The sequence below is a fragment of the Belonocnema kinseyi genome, chromosome 5 (assembly GCF_010883055.1).
Source record: "Belonocnema kinseyi isolate 2016_QV_RU_SX_M_011 chromosome 5, B_treatae_v1, whole genome shotgun sequence".
NCBI classification, from domain to species: Eukaryota; Metazoa; Arthropoda; class Insecta; order Hymenoptera; family Cynipidae; genus Belonocnema; species Belonocnema kinseyi.
Window position 1 is genome coordinate 103434117 of NC_046661.1, and position 7657 is coordinate 103441773.

The following is a 7657-nucleotide window of genomic DNA, read 5'->3' on the forward strand; positions in this document are numbered from 1 at the left end:
GAGTCGACGACCCGGGTGCACCAGGTCGCACCCCAGGTATTTCAGCACGTATTCGACGAGAACTTGTTCAAAATTTAGATTGTTTTAACAGCCAAAATAACTGAAAATTGTGAGTCGACGATCCGGGTGCACCAGGTCGAGCACAAGGTATTTTAGTACTATTCTACGAGAACGTTTTACAAATTTAAATTAGGTGAATGATGAAAACAATTCCATATAGTGAGTCGACGACCCGGGTGCACCAGGTCGCACCCCAGGTATTTTAGCACGTATTCGACGAGAACTTATTTAAAATTTAGATTGTTTTAACAGCCAAAATAACTAAAAATTGTGAGTCGACGATCCGGGTGCAACAGGTCGAGCACAAGTTATTTTAATACTATTCTACGAGAACTTTTTACAAATTTAAATTAAGTGAATGAGGAAAACAATTCCAAATAGTGAGTCGACGACCCGGGTGCACCAGGTCGCACCCCAGGTATTTTAGCACGTATTCGACGAGAACTTGTTCAAACTTTAGATTGTTTTAACAGCCAAAATAACTAAAAATTGTAAGTCGACGATCCGGGTGCACCAGGTCGAGCACAAGGTATTTTAGAACTATTCTACGAGAACTTTTTACAAATTTAAATTAAGTGAATGAGGAAAACAATTCCAAATAGTGAGTCGACGACCCGGGTGCACCAGGTCGCGCCCCAGGTATTTTGGCACGTATTCGACGAGAACTTTTTCAAAATTTAGATTGTTTTAACACTCAAAATAACTAAAAATTGTGAGTCGACGATCCGGGTGCACCAGGTCGAGCACAAGGTATTTTAGTACTATTCTATGAGAACTTTTTACAAATTTAAATTAAGTGAATGATGAAAACAATTCCAAAAAGTGAGTCGACGACCCGGGTGCACCAGGTCGCACCCCAGGTATTTTAGCACGTATTCGACGAGAACTTGTTCAAAATTTAGATTGTTTTAACAGCCAAAATAACTAAAAATTGTGAGTCGAAGATCCGGGTGCACCAGGTCGAGCCCAAGGTATTTTAATACTATTCTACGAGAACTTTTTACAAATTTAAATTAAGTGAATGATGAAAACAATTCCAAAAAGTGAGTCGACGACCCGGGTGCACCAGGTCGCACCCCAGGTATTTTAGCACGTATTCGCGGAGAACTTTTTCAGAATTTAGATTCTTTTAACAGCCAAAATAACTAAAAATTGTGAGTCGACGATCCGGGTGCAGCAGGTCGAGCACAAGGTAGTTTAATACTATTCTATAAGAACTTTTTACAAATTTAAATTTGGTGAATGATGAAAACAATTCCAAATGGTGAGTCGACGACCCGGGTGCACCAGGTCGCACCCCAGGTCGACTCTAATTTTCAGTTATTTTGGCTGTTGTAATAATCTAACTTTTGAAAAATGTCTCGTAGAATACGTGCTAAACTACCTGAGGTGCGACCTGGTTCACCCAGGTCGCCGACTTACCATTAGGAATTGTTTTCATTATTCACAAAATTCAAATTTTTAAAAAGATCTCACAAAATACGTATTATACTACCTGGTGCTCGACCTGGTGCACCCGGGTCGTCGACACACTATTTTAGGTAATTTTGGATGTTGAAACAATCTCAATTTTGAAAAAGTTCTCGTAGAATACGTGATAAGATACCTGGGGCGCGACCTGTTGCACCCGACTCGTCGACTGTCCATTTGGAATTGTTTTCATTATTCACAAAATTTTAATTTTTTAAAATGTCTCGTAGAATACGTATTATACTACCTTGTGCTCGATCTGGTGCACCTGGATCATTGGCTCACAATTTTTAGTAATTTTGGCTGTTTGAACAATCTTCAGTCTGAAAAAATTCTCTTAGAATACGTGCTAAGCTACGTAGTGCGCGACTAGATTCACACGGATCGTCGACTGACTAATGGTAGTTATTTTGGCAATTGGCACAATTTAAGTTCTTTAAAAAATCTCGTAGAATATATTCTACAGTACCTGGTGCGCGAACCGGCGCACCCGAGTAGCGAGCTTACCATTTAGAGACGTGTCGGCTATTGACAAACCTAATGTTTTTATTTTTAACTCAGGCTGATTTTCTCTGACACTTAAATGTTCTTAAGAATATTCATGTGTGTTTAACGTGTCCTAAGCATGGGAAACTGACAGGAGCGAGGCTTGCTTATTATAAAAATATACTTATGATAAAGAAATACTCATTATAAGAAGCCGAATCTTGGACATTTGGTATAATTTTGCGTTTTAATCTTCCATACAATATTTTTCGATTGATCTCTTCTTGTACGTGGTTCATTTTTAACGCGAAGGGAAACCAAAAATCGAAAATGTAAGAGAGTTATTAATTAGCATTTTTCGAAAAATGATTAGAATGCAAAAAGTTACGTGAGAAATGCTTTAAAACCCCTTTCCCAAAAATAAGAATTCGTAACATTTTTCGGACCACCTATCACCCAAAATACCCTGAATAGAGACTGAGCCACTGAATTTGGAAAACTGGTCTATTTTTTGATTTTGTCACATTTTCATGATTGAAATTCAACTTCCGGCAAAATCTAGGAAACATGTGGTAAAAATTCAAAAGTCATGAGAAATTAAAATCTCCTCTATATATGTTTTAAATAGGCTGAAAGAAATGTAAGAGGGCTTATTGGTTCTCGAATTATCATAAACAATGGAGAGTGAAATCGATTGGTCGAAAGGCGCTCGATCTAGTCCTTTGTCAATGTACCGTTTTTTTAACTAATTTACTCAGTGTCTATTATTCACAAATACTTTAAATAAGACTTATTTAACGTGAAATTGAATAGTGTTTAAAACGCCTTCTCCGACATCATTGTATCTTATTTTGTTTCGGAGATTTCCTTCAATGAGTGAGTCAATATGTATTTATTCGCCATTGTTTTAGGTGCCCTCATTAGGATGGTCCAGAAATGTATTGTAATTTTTTTTTAATTTTTATGGGGAAGCCCAAGAAATTCGTTTAAATCTACAAAAAAATAAATGCATTTTTTTGTTTTGAAAAGAAATGATATTCCGAGGTGCCGCAAGTCCCCTGAAGTTTAATAAGTATTTCCCATAAGAAAAAAAGGAGCTTTTGTAAATCTTTTTCAGAATCCCACATAAGTGAAACCCACATAAGTGAAAAATGGGGTTTGCGAGTTTTTGCGAGTTTCTGGCACATAAAAGACCATTTCATACTGACAACTAGATGTTCATATAAATCGTTCGAACAATTTATTACTGTTTTTAGCAATTTTCTCATAGAATGGAGTTAGAAAGACATGGTTTTTTTCAAACATGTTACACTTGTTGTCTAATTTTCAATTGGGGAGAGTGATAGTTCATCAGTGTTAACAAAAGTGATTGTTTAAACAATTTATTATTATTTTTATTAAAATCCTCTTAGAAAATCGCTACAAAATTGACGTTTAAGAAAATTCATTTCTGGTCAAATTTTTAATTAAGATAAGTTATGTAATTAATTAGAGTCAAAAAATAATTTTTTAAACAATTTATTATTATTAATAAAACTATATTTGTATAATACTAGAAAGATGCGGTTTTTTCTGAAAGTTTTAGCTTTGTGTCAAATTTTCAATTAAAGTGAGGTAACAATGAATTCAAGTTAACAAAAATAATTGTTTAAGCAATTTATCATCATCGTTAATAATATTCTCTTTGCTTAATTGGTAGAATATTGCGTTTTTTTTTAATTTTCAAATTTTTGTGAATATTGTTCATTAGGCGTGTCTTAATAAATAATTAGATTTAGCGAAAATAATTGTTTAAACAAATTATTATTGTTTATGACTATCTTCATTCATAAAATTGTCAGATCGTTGCGCTTTTTTCGGCAAATTTTACTTTTCTGTCCTTTTTCACTTAGTGACATAATAATTAATCAAAGTTAACAAAAAAATTGAGATAAAACTACATTTTAAATAATCTCTTTCTTATTTGTGAATATATTTTTCTGAAAAAACAGATACTTAAAAGATGCTAAAGATTTTCTATACTGATCATATTGAATACAACTTTTCCTTGAATAAGTTACTGATGTGTGTGTGTGTTTTCATCGACGAGACGTGCTTTCTATAGAACAGGAATGGGGGGGCTGATATTAGAATATTTACAATTCCAAGTTCTTTCTGTTACGCTTTGCCATCAACTGCTTGTTGTAATACAAATCAAAACTTTTACAAGTCATTTAAAGACATAGACTTTCGATTCTTTATTTCTGCCTCTCGTGTAAGATACCTTTTTTCATCAAATAAATTTTTGTTAAGCATTGGGATAAGAGCGAAAATAATTCAATTAAAGCGACAATACTATTTAAAAAATCATTTCTGTTATGGTTGACTTCTTATTTCTTCATAAATAAAAAGGCGATACAAAGTTTAAGATTTTAGAAAAAAAAACCACTTTCAAGGACTTATCTAAGAAAAAATAGTTAAAAACAATATTAAATTGTTTAAACATCTTTTTTGTTAACTTTCATTGATTATTACTTCACTAAGAGAAAAAGAACAGAAAGATAAAAATTGCAGAAAACCAAAACTATCAGGTATTGATATAGATGAACATAGTCATAAATAATTAAAATTTGTTTAAACAATTACTTTTGCTAAATTTGATTAATTATCAAGCCACGCCTAATGTAAAATAAATAAACCATTGAAAAACTGAAAATAAACCGCAACATTCGACCAATTAAGCAAGGAGAATATTATTAACAATGATGGTAAATTGTTTGAACAATTATTTTTGTACTTGAATTCATTAGACTCCAATTAATTATATAAAGTATCCTAACTGGAAATTTGACTAGAAGTGAACTTTTTTTAAACTGCAATTTTAAAGCATATTTCTAAGAGAATATTATCAACAATAATAATAAATTGTTTAAATAATCACTCTTGTTAATATTGATGCACAATCACTTCCCTGTCATTGAAAATTTGACAAGTGGAAAAATTTTTTTAAAACCGCGTCTTTTTCACTTCATTTTATGATACAATAGCTAAAAACAATAAATTGTTAACAAAATTTACGTGAACATCTAATTATCAGTATGAAATGGTCTTTTATGTGCAAGAAATAATTTTTATTTTTTAAAAGCGCATAAAAGTTATAATTAGCGTCATAAACTCGCAAACCCCATTTTTTCACTTATGGGGTTTTTTTAGGACCCTATAAAACAGATTTATGCTATTGATATTTGAGAAATAATATTATATTCATATTGTATGGTTAATTGTGAAGAGAAATGTTGAGTTTCAACTTGATTAAAATAATATTGAGTATCCTGAAAAAGATTTACAAAAAAGTCTTTTTTTTCTTATGGGAAATACGTGTGAAACTTCATGGGGCTTGCGGCACCTCTAAATAAAATTTTTCTAACAAACAAAATCCATTTATTTTTGTGTGGAATAGAACAAATTTCTGGAGTGTCCCCATGAAAAATCGAAAATAAATTTTTGAATCACCCTAGTCCTCTTAATCATGGAAAGTACTCTAAGTTGACCAAGAAAACACAATTAAATCTACATGGCTTTGATTCTGGTAAAGTTCAATCACAACTTTGATCCCATTCATCCTTGAAGAGTCAATCGACGATTAACTCCGACGTGACTTTACACGAAGCAGCAATTCCGCTTGTCACGTGATGTGGCCATCATACATCATATCGGTATGCGCGACGTATTTTGGAATACCTCTAGAGGCGTTGAGGATAACTCACCCTTCTGTAGTTCTGTTCGTCATCATCCTGTGTAGGTTGTCTCGTCCCTTTAATATTCCCCATCAACGCGCGACGGATTCCCAGACCTAGCGGTGCCAACGAGAAATGATTAGCCTAATCGTTGCGAGACTAGTAATGGCATGACCGAATGAGGCTACTACACTTCCGCATCACGTCCTTGTCATTTGGTACGATCATCGATTAGGGAAATTACATTTGCTACAAGTTCCTGTCATTTGAAGAAATTCCCTTTTGACGAACATTCTGATTCTGATACTAATAGTACTTTGAATGGAAGCTTCTAAGGTGTCCCCTAAGGGTTTACATTTTTCTTGTACCTTCTTCTTTATTCCTTTACACACCCCCCACAAACTTACTCGGTGGTGGAAGGGGGACCAACAGTTTAAGGTGGGTTCCGAACCACCAAGAGCAACTGCTTTAAGTACTTAGAGAAAACCTTTTTCTCCGGAGGTACCGGACCCACGACTCTCCGGAGATGAACAACTCCCTTGCTAGGCTAGTGTTCACCACATGGACCGCCGAGGCTCTTCCAGAGTGCGAGGCGGGAATCGAACCCGCAAGCCGACGGAGTGGGTCCATAGTTATAAGCAATGGCAACCATTTTCTATCACCAAAAGCAACTCAGAGCAATGGTAAATAGTCAATCCTAGTGAAAATCAACAACAATTTCGAGTAGCAGTCAATACCAACGCCCAACAAGATCCAATATAAACACTAGAGAGAGTACGTAAGGCTTTAGCAAGAGTCAATAAGAACCTCTGTTAGGAATCAATAACGCAACTTAGCAACAATCAGTGGTAATTGTAAGGGACAATAACAAATTCTGTCATCAGTCAATGGAAGCAGGTCCGTCCACTTAGCGCCACCACCAAGGCAAATTATAAAATGGAATAGGCCATATTTTTTCGCGTTTTTTTTTTTGCTAATTTTATGCTAAAAAAATTTTTTTCGCTCTTTAAACTTTGGAGAAAAGGGTGGTGGCGCTAGCAGGACGTCCACTCAGCGCCTCCGCCTACGAAAACTCACTAAAAATGCTTATAATGCGATAAATGATAAGTGGAGGTTTTTTTGCTTTTTTTGGTCTACGATGACATATATTACGTTTCCCAAAAAACTACCCCTAAGTCTTACACAACTACCCCCTGTGATCATAAACGTTTTCAGAATGGGAAAACTACCTTTAACAATGTAAACATGTTTTAGGGCTTCAAATTAATCACTTGACACTTATAAATTTCTCTCTAATTATAATTTCCACGGAAACTACCCTTCCACGTGAAACTATGCAGCGGAACATATATATGTATGAAAAAAGTATTAAAAATAATCAAACTTAGAAGAAACTATTAGTTGATGTTTTTTTGTCACTTTTTTTGCTCTACCATAATATATAATACGTTACCCAAAACCACCCCTAAGTCATACATACCCTCCCCTCGTCATCAAAAACGTTTTAAAAGTTGGAGAACCACCTTGAAGAATGCAAAAATGATTTGTACTCCAAATTGATTACATGGCACTTCAAAATTTTCCCCTCTTCATAATTTTCCCGAAAACTACCCTCCCACGCGAATGTATACAGCCGAACATATATATGTATGAAAAAAGCATGAAATATAATACAACTTAGAAAACACTGTTAGTTGATATTTTTTTGCTCTTTTCTTGCTCTCTGATATTATATAATGCGTTCTCCAAAAACTACCCCTAAGTCATACATACTCACCCCTCGTGATAAAAAAAGTTTTAAAAGTTAAAAAACCACCTTGAACCATATAAAAATGATTTAGGAATCAAAATAATAACATGAAACTTGCAAATTTCTCTCACATTATAATTTCACCCAAAACTACCCTTCCACGTGAACCTATGCA